Source organism: Pleurodeles waltl, chromosome 7 (genome assembly GCF_031143425.1).
Source record: "Pleurodeles waltl isolate 20211129_DDA chromosome 7, aPleWal1.hap1.20221129, whole genome shotgun sequence".
Classification (NCBI taxonomy): Eukaryota; Metazoa; Chordata; class Amphibia; order Caudata; family Salamandridae; genus Pleurodeles; species Pleurodeles waltl.
This window is the reverse complement of record NC_090446.1, coordinates 1,066,623,945-1,066,640,143: the sequence shown is the minus strand read 5'-3', so window position 1 is coordinate 1,066,640,143 and position 16,199 is coordinate 1,066,623,945. Positions and strand designations below refer to the sequence as shown.

The following is a 16,199-nucleotide window of genomic DNA, read 5'->3' as shown; positions in this document are numbered from 1 at the left end:
CAGCAAATGCAAAGTCTTGTACCCCACCGCTGATCCACCAATGTAGGAAGTTGGCTCTGTATGTGCTATTTCAAAGTAAGGAATAGCATGCACAGAGTCCAAGGGTTCCCCTTAGAGGTAAAATAGTGGTAAAAAGAGATAATACTAATGCTCTATTTTGTGGTAGTGTGGTCGAGCAGTAGGCTTATCCAAGGAGTAGTGTTAAGCATTTGTTGTACATACACATAGACAATAAATGAGGTACACACACTCAGAGACAAATCCAACCAATAGGTTTTGTTATAGAAAAATATCTTTTCTTAGTTTATTTTAAGAACCACAGGTTCAAATTTAACATGTAATATCTTGTTTGAAAGGTATTGCAGGTAAGTACATTAGGAACTTTGAATCATTTCAATTGCATGTATACTTTTCAAGTTATTGACAAATAGCTACTTTAAAAGTGGACACAGTGCAATTTTCACAGTTCCTGGGGGAGGTAAGTTTTTGTTAGTTTTACCAGGTAAGTAAGACACTTACAGGGTTCAGTTCTTGGTCCAAGGTAGCCCACCGTTGGGGGTTCAGAGCAACCCCAAAGTCACCACACCAGCAGCTCAGGGCCGGTCAGGTGCAGAGTTCAAAGTGGTGCCCAAAACGCATAGGCTAGAATGGAGAGAAGGGGGTGCCCCGGTTCCGGTCTGCTTGCAGGTAAGTACCCGCGTCTTCGGAGGGCAGACCAGGGGGGTTTTGTAGGGCACCGGGGGGGACACAAGCCCACACAGAAATTTCACCCTCAGCAGCGCGGGGGCGGCCGGGTGCAGTGTAGAAACAAGCGTCGGGTTTGCAATGTTAGTCAATGAGAGATCAAGGGATCTCTTCAGCGCTGCAGGCAGGCAAGGGGGGGCTTCCTCGGGGAAACCTCCACTTGGGCAAGGGAGAGGGACTCCTGGGGGTCACTTCTCCAGTGAAAGTCCGGTCCTTCAGGTCCTGGGGGCTGCGGGTGCAGGGTCTTTTCCAGGCGTCGGAACTTAGGTTTCAGAGAGTCGCGGTCAGGGGAAGCCTCGGGATTCCCTCTGCAGGCGGCGCTGTGGGGGCTCAGGGGGGACAGGTTTTGGTACTCACAGTCGTAGAGTAGTCCGGGGGTCCTCCCTGAGGTTTTGGTTCTCCACCAGCCGAGTCGGGGTCGCCGGGTGCAGTGTTGCAAGTCTCACGCTTCTTGCGGGGAGTTGCAGGGGTCTTTAAAGCTGCTCCTTGAAACAAAGTTGCAGTCTTTTTGGAGCAGGTCCGCTGTCCTCGGGAGTTTCTTGTCTTTTTCGAAGCAGGGCAGTCCTCAGAGGATTCGGAGGTCGCTGGTCCCTTGGAAGGCGTCGCTGGAGCAGAGTTCTTTGGAAGGCAGGAGACAGGCCGGTGAGTTTCTGGAGCCAAGGCAGTTGTCGTCTTCTGGTCTTCCTCTGCAGGGGGTTTTCAGCTAGGCAGTCCTTCTTCTTGTAGTTTGCAGGAATCTCATTTTCTAGGGTTCAGGGTAGCCCTTAAATACTAAATTTAAGGGCGTGTTTAGGTCTGGGGGGTTAGTAGCCAATGGCTACTAGCCTTGAGGGTGGGTACACCCTCTTTGTGCCTCCTCCCAAGGGGAGGGGGTGACAATCCTAACCCTATTGGGGGAATCCTCCATCTGCAAGATGGAGGATTTCTAAAAGTTAGAGTCACCTCAGCTCAGGACACCTTAGGGGCTGTCCTGACTGGCCAGTGACTCCTCCTTGTTGCTTTCTTTGTTCCCTCCAGCCTTGCCGCCAAAAGTGGGGGCCGTGGCCGGAGGGGGCGGGCAACTCCACTAAGCTGGAGTGCCCTGCTGGGCTGTGACAAAGGGGTGAGCCTTTGAGGCTCACCGCCAGGTGTTACAGCTCCTGCCTGGGGGAGGTGTTAGCATCTCCACCCAGTGCAGGCTTTGTTACTGGCCTCAGAGTGACAAAGGCACTCTCCCCATGGGGCCAGCAACATGTCTCTAGTGTGGCAGGCTGCTGGAACTAGTCAGCCTACACAGACAGTCGGTTAAGTTTCAGGGGGCACCTCTAAGGTGCCCTCTGGGGTGTATTTTGCAATAAAATGTACACTGGCATCAGTGTGCATTTATTGTGCTGAGAAGTTTGATACCAAACTTCCCAGTTTTCAGTGTAGCCATTATGGTGCTGTGGAGTTCGTGTTTGACAGACTCCCAGACCATATACTCTTATGGCTACCCTGCACTTACAATGTCTAAGGTTTTGTTTAGACACTGTAGGGGTACCATGCTCATGCACTGGTACCCTCACCTATGGTATAGTACACCCTGCCTTAGGGCTGTAAGGCCTGCTAGAGGGGTGACTGACCTATACTTGCATAGGCAGTGAGAGGCTGGCATGGCACCCTGAGGGGAGTGCCATGTCGACTTACTCGTTTTGTCCTCACTAGCACACACAAGCTGGCAAGCAGTGTGTCTGTGCTGAGTGAGAGGTCTCTAGGGTGGCATAAGACATGCTGCAGCCCTTAGAGACCTTCCTTGGCATCAGGGCCCTTGGTACTAGAAGTACCAGTTACAAGGGGCTTATCTGGATGCCAGGGTCTGCCAATTGTGGATACAAAAGTACAGGTTAGGGAAAGAACACTGGTGCTGGGGCCTGGTTAGCAGGCCTCAGCACACTTTCAATTGTAAACATAGCATCAGCAAAGGCAAAAAGTCAGGGGGCAACCATGCCAAGGAGGCATTTCCTTACACAACCCCCCCCCCAAACGAAAGAGGATGAGACTAACCTTTCCCAAGAGAGTCTTCATTTTCTAAGTGGAAGAACCTGGAAAGGCCATCTGCATTGGCATGGGCAGTCCCAGGTCTGTGTTCCACTATAAAGTCCATTCCCTGTAGGGAGATGGACCACCTCAACAGTTTAGGATTTTCACCTTTCATTTGCATCAGCCATTTGAGAGGTCTGTGGTCAGTTTGAACTAGGAAGTGAGTCCCAAAGAGGTATGGTCTCAGCTTCTTCAGGGACCAAACCACAGCAAAGGCCTCCCTCTCAATGGCACTCCAACGCTGCTCCCTGGGGAGTAACCTCCTGCTAATGAAAGCAACAGGCTGGTCAAGGCCATCATCATTTGTTTGGGACAAAACTGCCCCTATCCCATGTTCAGAGGCATCTGTCTGCACAATGAACTGCTTAGAATAATCTGGAGCTTTTAGAACTGGTGCTGAGCACATTACTTGTTTCAGGGTGTCAAAGGCCTGTTGGCATTCCACAGTCCAGTTCACTTTCTTGGGCATTTTCTTGGAGGTGAGTTCAGTGAGGGCTGTCACAATGGATCCATATCCCTTCACAAACCTCCTGTAATACCCAGTCAAGCCAAGGAATGCCCTGACTTGAGTCTGGGTTTTTGGAGCTACCCAGTCCAGAATAGTCTGGATCTTGGGTTGGAGTGGCTGAACTTGGCCTCCACCTACAAGGTGTCCCAAGTAAACCACAGTTCCCTGCCCTATCTGGCATTTGGATGCCTTGATAGAGAGGCCTGCAGATTGCAGAGCCTTCAAAACCTTCTTCAGGTGGACCAGGTGATCCTGCCAGGTGGAGCTAAAGACAGCAATATCATCAAGATAAGCTGTGCTAAAGGACTCCAAGCCAGCAAGGACTTGATTCACCAACCTTTGGAAGGTGGCAGGGGCATTCTTTAAACCAAAGGGCATAACAGTAAACTGATAATGCCCATCAGGTGTGGAGAATGCTGTTTTCTCTTTTGCTCCAGGTGCCATTTTTATTTGCCAGTACCCTGCTGTCAAGTCAAAGGTACTTAAGAATTTGGCAGCACCTAATTTATCTATGAGCTCATCAGCTCTGGGAATTGGATGAGCATCTGTCTTGGTGACAGAATTGAGCCCTCTGTAGTCCACACAAAACCTCATCTCTTTCTTTCCGTCTTTGGTGTGAGGTTTGGGGACTAAGACCACTGGGCTAGCCCAGGGGCTGTCAGAGCGCTCAATTACTCCCAATTCCAGCATCTTGTGGACTTCCACCTTAATGCTTTCCTTAACATGGTCAGACTGTCTAAAGATTTTGTTTTTGACAGGCATGCTGTCTCCTGTGTCCACATCATGGGTACACAGGTGTGTCTGACCAGGGGTTAGGGAGAAAAGTTCAGGAAACTGTTGTAGGACTCTCCTACAATCAGCTTGCTGTTGGCCAGAGAGGGTGTCTGAGTAGATCACTCCATCTACTGAGCCATCTTTTGGGTCTGATGACAGAAGATCAGGGAGAGGTTCACTCTCTGCCTCCTGATCCTCATCTGTTACCATCAACAGATTCACATCAGCCCTGTCATGGAAGAGCTTAAGGCGGTTCACATGGATCACCCTCTTGGGGCTCCTGCTTGTGCCCAGGTCCACCAGGTAGGTGACCTGACTCTTCCTTTCTAGCACTGGGTAAGGGCCACTCCATTTGTCCTGGAGTGCCCTGGGAGCCACAGGCTCCAGAACCCAGACTTTCTGCCCTGGTTGGAACTCAACCAGTGCAGCCTTTTGGTCATACCAAAACTTCTGGAGCTGTTGGCTGGCCTCAAGGTTTTTGGTTGCCTTTTCCATGTACTCTGCCATTCTAGAGCGAAGGCCAAGTACATAGTCCACTATGTCTTGTTTAGGCTCATGAAGAGGTCTCTCCCAGCCTTCTTTAACAAGAGCAAGTGGTCCCCTTACAGGATGACCAAACAGAAGTTCAAAGGGTGAGAATCCTACTCCCTTCTGTGGCACCTCTCTGTAAGCAAAAAGCAGACATGGCAAGAGGACATCCCATCTCCTTTTGAGTTTTTCTGGGAGCCCCGTGATCATGCCTTTTAATGTCTTGTTGAATCTCTCAACCAAGCCATTAGTTTGTGGATGGTATGGTGTAGTGAATTTGTAAGTCACTCCACACTCATTCCACATGTGTTTTAGGTATGCTGACATGAAGTTGGTACCTCTGTCAGACACCACCTCCTTAGGGAAACCCACTCTGGTAAAGATACCAATGAGGGCCTTGGCTACTGCAGGGGCAGTAGTCGACCTAAGGGGAATAGCTTCAGGATACCTAGTAGCATGATCCACTACTACTAGGATGTACATATTTCCTGAGGCTGTGGGAGGTTCCAGTGGACCAACTATGTCCACACCCACTCTTTCAAAGGGGACCCCCACCACTGGAAGTGGAATGAGGGGGGCCTTTGGGTGCCCACCTGTCTTACCACTGGATTGACAGGTAGGGCAGGAGAGGCAAAACTCCTTAACCTTCTGGGACATATTGGGCCAGTAGAAGTGGTTGACTAACCTCTCCCACGTCTTGGTTTGTCCCAAATGCCCAGCAAGGGGAATATCATGGGCTAAGGTCAGGATAAACTCTCTGAACGACTGAGGCACTACCACTCTCCTAGTGGCACCAGGTTTGGGGTCTCTGGCCTCAGTGTACAGGAGTCCATCTTCCCAATAGACCCTATGTGTTCCATTTTTCTTGCCCTTGGACTCTTCAGCAGCTTGCTGCCCAAGGCCTTCAAGAGAGGGACAGGTTTCTTGTCCCTTACACAGCTCCTCCCTTGAGGGTCCCCCTGGGCCTAAGAGCTCAACCTGATAAGGTTCAAGCTCCAAAGGCTCAGTTCCCTCAGAGGGCAGAACTTCTTCCTGAGAAGAGAGGTTCTCTTTTTCTGACTGTGTTGCAGTTGGTTTCCCAACTGACTTTCCTTTTCTCTTGGTAGGCTGGGCCATTTTTCCAGACTCCAGCTCTACTTTTTCACCCTGTGCCTTGCATTGTGCTCTTGTTTTTACACACACCAGTTCAGGGATACCCAGCATGGCTGCATGGGTTTTTAGTTCTACCTCAGCCCATGCTGAGGACTCCAGGTCATTTCCAAGCAGACAGTCTACTGGGATGTTTGAGGAGACCACCACCTGTTTCAGGCCATTGACCCCTCCCCATTCTAAAGTTACCATTGCCATGGGATGTGCTTTAGTTTGATTGTCAGCATTGGTGACTGTATAAGTTTTTCCAGTCAGGTATTGGCCAGGGGAAACCAGTTTCTCTGTCACCATGGTGACACTGGCACCTGTATCCCTCAGGCCTTCTACACTTGTCCCATTAATAAAGAGCTACTGCCTGTATTTTTGCATGTTAGGAGGCCAGGCAGCTAGTGTGGCTAAATCCACCCCACCCTCAGAGACTAGAGTAGCTTCAGTGTGGACCCTGATTTGCTCTGGGCACACTGTTGATCCCACTTGGAGACTAGCCATTCCAGTGTTACCTGGATTGGAGTTTGGAGTGGAACTTTTCTTGGGACAGGCCTTGTCTCCAGTTTGGTGTCCAGACTGACTACAGTTTCGACACCAGGCCTTTTTGGGATCAAAGTTTTTACCCTTGTACCCAGGATTGTTTTGTGAAGAGGCTCTGGGCCCACCCTCCTGTGCAGGTTTTTGGGGGCCTTTAGAAGACTCTTGACTATTTTTATTTTTGGCTGTCTCACCACCTTTCCCCTGGGGAGGTTTTGTGACCCCTTTCTTTTGGTCACCCCCTGTGGAAGTTTTGGACACCCTAGTCTTGACCCAATGGTCCGCCTTCTTTCCCAATTCTTGGGGAGAAATTGGTCCTAGGTCTACCAGATGCTGATGCAGTTTATCATTGAAACAATTACTTAACAGGTGTTCTTTCACAAATAAATTGTACAGCCCATCATAATTACTTACACCACTGCCTTGAATCCAACCATCTAGTGTTTTTACTGAGTAGTCTACAAAGTCAACCCAGGTCTGGCTCGAGGATTTTTGAGCCCCCCTGAATCTAATCCTATACTCCTCAGTGGAGAATCCAAAGCCCTCAATCAGGGTACCCTTCATGAGGTCATAAGATTCTGCATCTTTTCCAGAGAGTGTGAGGAGTCTATCCCTACACTTTCCTGTGAACATTTCCCAAAGGAGAGCACCCCAGTGAGATCTGTTCACTTTTCTGGTTACACAAGCCCTCTCAAAAGCTGTGAACCATTTGGTGATGTCATCACCATCTTCATATTTAGTTACAATCCCTTTAGGGATTTTCAACATGTCAGGAGAATCTCTGACCCTATTTATGTTGCTGCCACCATTGATGGGTCCTAGGCCCATCTCTTGTCTTTCCCTCTCTATGGCTAGGATCTGTCTTTCCAAAGCCAATCTTTTGGCCATCCTGGCTAACTGGATGTCCTCTTCACTGGAGTTATCCTCGGTGATTTCAGAGGTGTTGGTCTCTCCTGTGAGGGAACCAGCATCTCTGACTATTATTTTTGGAGTCAGGGTTTGAGAGACCCTGTTCTCCCTAAATAGGACTGGTAGGGGGGAATTTTCCTCCAAGTCACTATCCTCTTCCTCTGAGTTGCCACCCTCAGAGGGGTTGGCCTTTTCAAACTCTGCCAAAAGCTCCTGGAGCTGTATTTTGGTAGGTTTGGGGCCTATGGTTATTTTCTTTAGTTTACAGAGTGACCTTAGCTCTCTCATCTGTAGATGGAGGTAAGGTGTGGTGTCGAGTTCCACCACAGCCACATCTGTGCTAGACATTTTGCTTCTAAAAGTTGGAATACTTTTTAAGAATCTAAAACTGGTTCTAGAATCTAATTCAAACTTTTACAAACTTTTAAACTCTGAAAGAAATGCTAAACAGGATCTAACACAAGGCCCTAGCAGGTCTTTTAAGAATTTAGAAAACTTTTCAAATTGCAAAAATCAATTTCTAATGACAATTTTGGAATTTGTCGTGTGATCAGGTATTGGCTGAGTAGTCCAGCAAATGCAAAGTCTTGTACCCCACCGCTGATCCACCAATGTAGGAAGTTGGCTCTGTATGTGCTATTTCAAAGTAAGGAATAGCATGCACAGAGTCCAAGGGTTCCCCTTAGAGGTAAAATAGTGGTAAAAAGAGATAATACTAATGCTCTATTTTGTGGTAGTGTGGTCGAGCAGTAGGCTTATCCAAGGAGTAGTGTTAAGCATTTGTTGTACATACACATAGACAATAAATGAGGTACACACACTCAGAGACAAATCCAACCAATAGGTTTTGTTATAGAAAAATATCTTTTCTTAGTTTATTTTAAGAACCACAGGTTCAAATTTAACATGTAATATCTTGTTTGAAAGGTATTGCAGGTAAGTACATTAGGAACTTTGAATCATTTCAATTGCATGTATACTTTTCGAGTTATTGACAAATAGCTACTTTAAAAGTGGACACAGTGCAATTTTCACAGTTCCAGGGGGAGGTAAGTTTTTGTTAGTTTTACCAGGTAAGTAAGACACTTACAGGGTTCAGTTCTTGGTCCAAGGTAGCCCACCGTTGGGGGTTCAGAGCAACCCCAAAGTCACCACACCAGCAGCTCAGGGCCGGTCAGGTGCAGAGTTCAAAGTGGTGCCCAAAACGCATAGGCTTGAATGGAGAGAAGGGGGTGCCCCGGTTCTGGTCTGCTTGCAGGTAAGTACCCGCGTCTTCGGAGGGCAGACCAGGGGGGTTTTGTAGGGCACCGGGGGGGACACAAGCCCACACAGAAATTTCACCCTCAGCAGCGCGGGGGCGGCCGGGTGCAGTGTAGAAACAAGCGTCGGGTTTGCAATGTTAGTCAATGAGAGATCAAGGGATCTCTTCAGCGCTGCAGGCAGGCAAGGGGGGGCTTCCTCGGGGAAACCTCCACTTGGGCAAGGGAGAGGGACTCCTGGGGGTCACTTCTCCAGTGAAAGTCCGGTCCTTCAGGTCCTGGGGGCTGCGGGTGCAGGGTCTTTTCCAGGCGTCGGGACTTAGGTTTCAGAGAGTCGCGGTCAGGGGAAGCCTCGGGATTCCCTCTGCAGGCGGCGCTGTGGGGGCTCAGGGGGGACAGGTTTTGGTACTCACAGTCGTAGAGTAGTCCGGGGGTCCTCCCTGAGGTGTTGGTTCTCCACCAGCCGAGTCGGGGTCGCCGGGTGCAGTGTTGCAAGTCTCATGCTTCTTGCGGGGAGTTGCAGGGGTCTTTAAAGCTGCTCCTTGAAACAAAGTTGCAGTCTTTTTGGAGCAGGTCCGCTGTCCTCGGGAGTTTCTTGTCTTTTTCGAAGCAGGGCAGTCCTCAGAGGATTCGGAGGTCGCTGGTCCCTTGGAAGGCGTCGCTGGAGCAGAGTTATTTGGAAGGCAGGAGACAGGCCGGTGAGTTTCTGGAGCCAAGGCAGTTGTCGTCTTCTGGTCTTCCTCTGCAGGGGGTTTTCAGCTAGGCAGTCCTTCTTCTTGTAGTTTGCAGGAATCTCATTTTCTAGGGTTCAGGGTAGCCCTTAAATACTAAATTTAAGGGCGTGTTTAGGTCTGGGGGGTTAGTAGCCAATGGCTACTAGCCTTGAGGGTGGGTACACCCTCTTTGTGCCTCCTCCCAAGGGGAGGGGGTCACAATCCTAACCCTATTGGGGGAATCCTCCATCTGCAAGATGGAGGATTTCTAAAAGTTAGAGTCACCTCAGCTCAGGACACCTTAGGGGCTGTCCTGACTGGCCAGTGACTCCTCCTTGTTGCTTTCTTTGTTCCCTCCAGCCTTGCCGCCAAAAGTGGGGGCCGTGGCCGGAGGGGGCGGGCAACTCCACTAAGCTGGAGTGCCCTGCTGGGCTGTGACAAAGGGGTGAGCCTTTGAGGCTCACCGCCAGGTGTTACAGCTCCTGCCTGGGGGAGGTGTTAGCATCTCCACCCAGTGCAGGCTTTGTTACTGGCCTCAGAGTGACAAAGGCACTCTCCCCATGGGGCCAGCAACATGTCTCTAGTGTGGCAGGCTGCTGGAACTAGTCAGCCTACACAGACAGTCGGTTAAGTTTCAGGGGGCACCTCTAAGGTGCCCTCTGGGGTGTATTTTGCAATAAAATGTACACTGGCATCAGTGTGCATTTATTGTGCTGAGAAGTTTGATACCAAACTTCCCAGTTTTCAGTGTAGCCATTATGGTGCTGTGGAGTTCGTGTTTGACAGACTCCCAGACCATATACTCTTATGGCTACCCTGCACTTACAATGTCTAAGGTTTTGTTTAGACACTGTAGGGGTACCATGCTCATGCACTGGTACCCTCACCTATGGTATAGTGCACCCTGCCTTAGGGCTGTAAGGCCTGCTAGAGGGGTGACTGACCTATACTTGCATAGGCAGTGAGAGGCTGGCATGGCACCCTGAGGGGAGTGCCATGTCGACTTACTCGTTTTGTCCTCACTAGCACACACAAGCTGGCAAGCAGTGTGTCTGTGCTGAGTGAGAGGTCTCTAGGGTGGCATAAGACATGCTGCAGCCCTTAGAGACCTTCCTTGGCATCAGGGCCCTTGGTACTAGAAGTACCAGTTACAAGGGACTTATCTGGATGCCAGGGTCTGCCAATTGTGGATACAAAAGTACAGGTTAGGGAAAGAACACTGGTGCTGGGGCCTGGTTAGCAGGCCTCAGCACACTTTCAATTGTAAACATAGCATCAGCAAAGGCAAAAAGTCAGGGGGCAACCATGCCAAGGAGGCATTTCCTTACACAACCCCCCCCCCAAACGAAAGAGGATGAGACTAACCTTTCCCAAGAGAGTCTTCATTTTCTAAGTGGAAGAACCTGGAAAGGCCATCTGCATTGGCATGGGCAGTCCCAGGTCTGTGTTCCACTATAAAGTCCATTCCCTGTAGGGAGATGGACCACCTCAACAGTTTAGGATTTTCACCTTTCATTTGCATCAGCCATTTGAGAGGTCTGTGGTCAGTTTGAACTAGGAAGTGAGTCCCAAAGAGGTATGGTCTCAGCTTCTTCAGGGACCAAACCACAGCAAAGGCCTCCCTCTCAATGGCACTCCAACGCTGCTCCCTGGGGAGTAACCTCCTGCTAATGAAAGCAACAGGCTGGTCAAGGCCATCATCATTTGTTTGGGACAAAACTGCCCCTATCCCATGTTCAGAGGCATCTGTCTGCACAATGAACTGCTTAGAATAATCTGGAGCTTTTAGAACTGGTGCTGAGCACATTGCTTGTTTCAGGGTGTCAAAGGCCTGTTGGCATTCCACAGTCCAGTTCACTTTCTTGGGCATTTTCTTGGAGGTGAGTTCAGTGAGGGCTGTCACAATGGATCCATATCCCTTCACAAACCTCCTGTAATACCCAGTCAAGCCAAGGAATGCCCTGACTTGAGTCTGGGTTTTTGGAGCTACCCAGTCCAGAATAGTCTGGATCTTGGGTTGGAGTGGCTGAACTTGGCCTCCACCTACAAGGTGTCCCAAGTAAACCACAGTTCCCTGCCCTATCTGGCATTTGGATGCCTTGATAGAGAGGCCTGCAGATTGCAGAGCCTTCAAAACCTTCTTCAGGTGGACCAGGTGATCCTGCCAGGTGGAGCTAAAGACAGCAATATCATCAAGATAAGCTGTGCTAAAGGACTCCAAGCCAGCAAGGACTTGATTCACCAACCTTTGGAAGGTGGCAGGGGCATTCTTTAAACCAAAGGGCATAACAGTAAACTGATAATGCCCATCAGGTGTGGAGAATGCTGTTTTCTCTTTTGCTCCAGGTGCCATTTTTATTTGCCAGTACCCTGCTGTCAAGTCAAAGGTACTTAAGAATTTGGCAGCACCTAATTTATCTATGAGCTCATCAGCTCTGGGAATTGGATGAGCATCTGTCTTGGTGACAGAATTGAGCCCTCTGTAGTCCACACAAAACCTCATCTCTTTCTTTCCGTCTTTGGTGTGAGGTTTGGGGACTAAGACCACTGGGCTAGCCCAGGGGCTGTCAGAGCGCTCAATTACTCCCAATTCCAGCATCTTGTGGACTTCCACCTTAATGCTTTCCTTAACATGGTCAGACTGTCTAAAGATTTTGTTTTTGACAGGCATGCTGTCTCCTGTGTCCACATCATGGGTACACAGGTGTGTCTGACCAGGGGTTAGGGAGAAAAGTTCAGGAAACTGTTGTAGGACTCTCCTACAATCAGCTTGCTGTTGGCCAGAGAGGGTGTCTGAGTAGATCACTCCATCTACTGAGCCATCTTTTGGGTCTGATGACAGAAGATCAGGGAGAGGTTCACTCTCTGCCTCCTGATCCTCATCTGTTACCATCAACAGATTCACATCAGCCCTGTCATGGAAGAGCTTAAGGCGGTTCACATGGATCACCCTCTTGGGGCTCCTGCTTGTGCCCAGGTCCACCAGGTAGGTGACCTGACTCTTCCTTTCTAGCACTGGGTAAGGGCCACTCCATTTGTCCTGGAGTGCCCTGGGAGCCACAGGCTCCAGAACCCAGACTTTCTGCCCTGGTTGGAACTCAACCAGTGCAGCCTTTTGGTCATACCAAAACTTCTGGAGCTGTTGGCTGGCCTCAAGGTTTTTGGTTGCCTTTTCCATGTACTCTGCCATTCTAGAGCGAAGGCCAAGTACATAGTCCACTATGTCTTGTTTAGGCTCATGAAGAGGTCTCTCCCAGCCTTCTTTAACAAGAGCAAGTGGTCCCCTTACAGGATGACCAAACAGAAGTTCAAAGGGTGAGAATCCTACTCCCTTCTGTGGCACCTCTCTGTAAGCAAAAAGCAGACATGGCAAGAGGACATCCCATCTCCTTTTGAGTTTTTCTGGGAGCCCCATGATCATGCCTTTTAATGTCTTGTTGAATCTCTCAACCAAGCCATTAGTTTGTGGATGGTATGGTGTAGTGAATTTGTAAGTCACTCCACACTCATTCCACATGTGTTTTAGGTATGCTGACATGAAGTTGGTACCTCTGTCAGACACCACCTCCTTAGGGAAACCCACTCTGGTAAAGATACCAATGAGGGCCTTGGCTACTGCAGGGGCAGTAGTCGACCTAAGGGGAATAGCTTCAGGATACCTAGTAGCATGATCCACTACTACTAGGATGTACATATTTCCTGAGGCTGTGGGAGGTTCCAGTGGACCAACTATGTCCACACCCACTCTTTCAAAGGGGACCCCCACCACTGGAAGTGGAATGAGGGGGGCCTTTGGGTGCCCACCTGTCTTACCACTGGATTGACAGGTAGGGCAGGAGAGGCAAAACTCCTTAACCTTCTGGGACATATTGGGCCAGTAGAAGTGGTTGACTAACCTCTCCCACGTCTTGGTTTGTCCCAAATGCCCAGCAAGGGGAATATCATGGGCTAAGGTCAGGATAAACTCTCTGAACGACTGAGGCACTACCACTCTCCTAGTGGCACCAGGTTTGGGGTCTCTGGCCTCAGTGTACAGGAGTCCATCTTCCCAATAGACCCTATGTGTTCCATTTTTCTTGCCCTTGGACTCTTCAGCAGCTTGCTGCCCAAGGCCTTCAAGAGAGGGACAGGTTTCTTGTCCCTTACACAGCTCCTCCCTTGAGGGTCCCCCTGGGCCTAAGAGCTCAACCTGATAAGGTTCAAGCTCCAAAGGCTCAGTTCCCTCAGAGGGCAGAACTTCTTCCTGAGAAGAGAGGTTCTCTTTTTCTGACTGTGTTGCAGTTGGTTTCCCAACTGACTTTCCTTTTCTCTTGGTAGGCTGGGCCATTTTTCCAGACTCCAGCTCTACTTTTTCACCCTGTGCCTTGCATTGTGCTCTTGTTTTTACACACACCAGTTCAGGGATACCCAGCATGGCTGCATGGGTTTTTAGTTCTACCTCAGCCCATGCTGAGGACTCCAGGTCATTTCCAAGCAGACAGTCTACTGGGATGTTTGAGGAGACCACCACCTGTTTCAGGCCATTGACCCCTCCCCATTCTAAAGTTACCATTGCCATGGGATGTGCTTTAGTTTGATTGTCAGCATTGGTGACTGTATAAGTTTTTCCAGTCAGGTATTGGCCAGGGGAAACCAGTTTCTCTGTCACCATGGTGACACTGGCACCTGTATCCCTCAGGCCTTCTACACTTGTCCCATTAATAAAGAGCTACTGCCTGTATTTTTGCATGTTAGGAGGCCAGGCAGCTAGTGTGGCTAAATCCACCCCACCCTCAGAGACTAGAGTAGCTTCAGTGTGGACCCTGATTTGCTCTGGGCACACTGTTGATCCCACTTGGAGACTAGCCATTCCAGTGTTACCTGGATTGGAGTTTGGAGTGGAACTTTTCTTGGGACAGGCCTTGTCTCCAGTTTGGTGTCCAGACTGACTACAGTTTCGACACCAGGCCTTTTTGGGATCAAAGTTTTTACCCTTGTACCCAGGATTGTTTTGTGAAGAGGCTCTGGGCCCACCCTCCTGTGCAGGTTTTTGGGGGCCTTTAGAAGACTCTTGACTATTTTTATTTTTGGCTGTCTCACCACCTTTCCCCTGGGGAGGTTTTGTGACCCCTTTCTTTTGGTCACCCCCTGTGGAAGTTTTGGACACCCTAGTCTTGACCCAATGGTCCGCCTTCTTTCCCAATTCTTGGGGAGAAATTGGTCCTAGGTCTACCAGATGCTGATGCAGTTTATCATTGAAACAATTACTTAACAGGTGTTCTTTCACAAATAAATTGTACAGCCCATCATAATTACTTACACCACTGCCTTGAATCCAACCATCTAGTGTTTTTACTGAGTAGTCTACAAAGTCAACCCAGGTCTGGCTCGAGGATTTTTGAGCCCCCCTGAATCTAATCCTATACTCCTCAGTGGAGAATCCAAAGCCCTCAATCAGGGTACCCTTCATGAGGTCATAAGATTCTGCATCTTTTCCAGAGAGTGTGAGGAGTCTATCCCTACACTTTCCTGTGAACATTTCCCAAAGGAGAGCACCCCAGTGAGATCTGTTCACTTTTCTGGTTACACAAGCCCTCTCAAAAGCTGTGAACCATTTGGTGATGTCATCACCATCTTCATATTTAGTTACAATCCCTTTAGGGATTTTCAACATGTCAGGAGAATCTCTGACCCTATTTATGTTGCTGCCACCATTGATGGGTCCTAGGCCCATCTCTTGTCTTTCCCTCTCTATGGCTAGGATCTGTCTTTCCAAAGCCAATCTTTTGGCCATCCTGGCTAACTGGATGTCCTCTTCACTGGAGTTATCCTCAGTGATTTCAGAGGTGTTGGTCTCTCCTGTGAGGGAACCAGCATCTCTGACTATTATTTTTGGAGTCAGGGTTTGAGAGACCCTGTTCTCCCTAAATAGGACTGGTAGGGGGGAATTTTCCTCCAAGTCACTATCCTCTTCCTCTGAGTTGCCACCCTCAGAGGGGTTGGCCTTTTCAAACTCTGCCAAAAGCTCCTGGAGCTGTATTTTGGTAGGTTTGGGGCCTATGGTTATTTTCTTTAGTTTACAGAGTGACCTTAGCTCTCTCATCTGTAGATGGAGGTAAGGTGTGGTGTCGAGTTCCACCACAGCCACATCTGTGCTAGACATTTTGCTTCTAAAAGTTGGAATACTTTTTAAGAATCTAAAACTGGTTCTAGAATCTAATTCAAACTTTTACAAACTTTTAAACTCTGAAAGAAATGCTAAACAGGATCTAACACAAGGCCCTAGCAGGTCTTTTAAGAATTTAGAAAACTTTTCAAATTGCAAAAATCAATTTCTAATGACAATTTTAGAATTTGTCGTGTGATCAGGTATTGGCTGAGTAGTCCAGCAAATGCAAAGTCTTGTACCCCACCGCTGATCCACCAATGTAGGAAGTTGGCTCTGTATGTGCTATTTCAAAGTAAGGAATAGCATGCACAGAGTCCAAGGGTTCCCCTTAGAGGTAAAATAGTGGTAAAAAGAGATAATACTAATGCTCTATTTTGTGGTAGTGTGGTCGAGCAGTAGGCTTATCCAAGGAGTAGTGTTAAGCATTTGTTGTACATACACATAGACAATAAATGAGGTACACACACTCAGAGACAAATCCAACCAATAGGTTTTGTTATAGAAAAATATCTTTTCTTAGTTTATTTTAAGAACCACAGGTTCAAATTTAACATGTAATATCTTGTTTGAAAGGTATTGCAGGTAAGTACATTAGGAACTTTGAATCATTTCAATTGCATGTATACTTTTCAAGTTATTGACAAATAGCTACTTTAAAAGTGGACACAGTGCAATTTTCACAGTTCCTGGGGGAGGTAAGTTTTTGTTAGTTTTACCAGGTAAGTAAGACACTTACAGGGTTCAGTTCTTGGTCCAAGGTAGCCCACCGTTGGGGGTTCAGAGCAACCCCAAAGTCACCACACCAGCAGCTCAGGGCCGGTCAGGTGCAGAGTTCAAAGTGGTGCCCAAAACGCATAGGCTAGAATGGAGAGAAGGGGGTGCCC

At 48.7% G+C, this 16,199-nt stretch overlaps 1 protein-coding gene across 4 annotated transcripts in view; it reads left to right on the top strand.

Moving 5' to 3' along the window:
• Positions 1-16,199, top strand: part of RAB11FIP4 (RAB11 family interacting protein 4) — a 1,128,176-nt gene that overhangs the window by 991,157 nt on the left and 120,820 nt on the right. The window lies entirely within an intron of this gene.